A 1,781-nucleotide genomic window follows, 5' to 3' on the forward strand; every position below is an offset into this window, starting at 1 on the left:
AAAAAAAAAAAAAAAAAAAAAAAAAAGCCCTAAAAGTAGTTGTAAGTGTAAGAGAGGCCGACGAAAGGGACGGGATATTCTTCCTTTTATTACCTATTTATATATATACATTTCAAAAAGTTTTATATTTTTTAATTTAATTTTATATAATAATCGAAGGCACTAGGCACTGGCTTAAAACGTGCTGTTCGGCGTCTGTTTTGCTTGAGTTCACAGTGCGCGAATCTCGGCTTTTTAGCCGGCTCGGCTCGCGCTTCTTGGCTCCTTTTTAATATATATATATATATTTATTTATTTATTTATTATTTTTTACTCACTATTTATATTTTTCTTTTTTAACTGAATAATGGGGATGGAATCGAAACAAGAAGAAAACAACCAAACAGCCAATTCGAGGACGGAGTGGCGTGACATAGCTTGTAATTTTTAAAACATTTTAATTACCGAACCTAAATTTTGAATTATAATTTTATGTAATTTTACGGTAGGGTAAATTTTTTTTAAACTATCGATCTATTCTCTCGTTGTTTCGATTTACTGCAAGTTACGCTACATTTAGGTTCTTAAAAGTGTGGTCCTATCTTAGTAAGAACTTGCAACATCATGACGTCGTTTGTTCACTTACCACGAGTAGTTATTTGTATGTTGAGTGTAAAATAATGAGTTTGTTCCTATGATATCATTATTCATAACTACCCACAATATGACGAAGCTCGCTCCTTGTTTGACTTAAAATGATATCTTTTACAAATCCGTGCACGTAAGCTCATATAATGGTTTAATCTCTAAGTCATAACACAGGTGCTGCACGAGCGACTCCCAGTTATCCAGAGGCCAAAAGTGACATATCTTATTATTTTTAAATGTAATTTAAGAGAAAAATAAAGTTAGTTAAATAAAAATAAAATTAAAAAAAATTGAAGGGAACCCATTCCAAATAAATGAATTTGGAAAATAATAATAAATGTATGAAATTAAAAAAAATAATAAAAAGGGCATTAATGTCAATGACCATTGTATTTAATTAAAAAGATAAACGATGGTTGTAAATCCCGCCTTCAATTTAAGATTTCAACAGTAAAAAGGACCAAAATACCATCCCATTACAATCAATTAATGATTCCAGAATCTTCTTATTAATTTTTAAATAGTAAATTGACAATTTCTTTTATTAAAATTCAAATATTTATATCCATATTATTATATTTAAAAAAATATTATTTTAATTTTATCATATTAATGAATAATTTAATTAAATTATAATATTCATAAACATTAAATTTTATATCTAATTTATGAATTTTAAAAATATCAAATAAAAAAGATTTATTTGACATAAAATTAATTTTTTATTTTTTATAACCAACATTTTCTATATTTAAAAAAAAATTCAAACATTTTTGGTAATTTGTATCACAATATCTCCATAATAAATGAATTTAACCACCAAATTATTATAATAATTAATTAACTTTCCATAAATAAAAAATGGTTAGATATTTAAGTTTATTGCTTTAAAAGAAAAACCCATATGAGAGTTTTTGTTAGGATATTCAAATCTTAGATTTAATATTTTTTTGGCATGTGAATAATTGTATTTTTAATTTAAAAAAAAATTAAAGTATTTTATTTTATAATTTATTTATTTTTAGTACTCAATAAAACCATATAATATAATATAATACACCCAAATGAATGTGGATGTCTTTTATTATATTATTATTATTATTATTATAATGCACATTGAGCATTGAAAAGTATTGACTGTTTTTATTTGCCCA

The sequence above is a fragment of the Cucurbita pepo genome, chromosome LG12, assembly GCF_002806865.2.
Source record: "Cucurbita pepo subsp. pepo cultivar mu-cu-16 chromosome LG12, ASM280686v2, whole genome shotgun sequence".
NCBI lineage: Eukaryota > Viridiplantae > Streptophyta > Magnoliopsida > Cucurbitales > Cucurbitaceae > Cucurbita > Cucurbita pepo.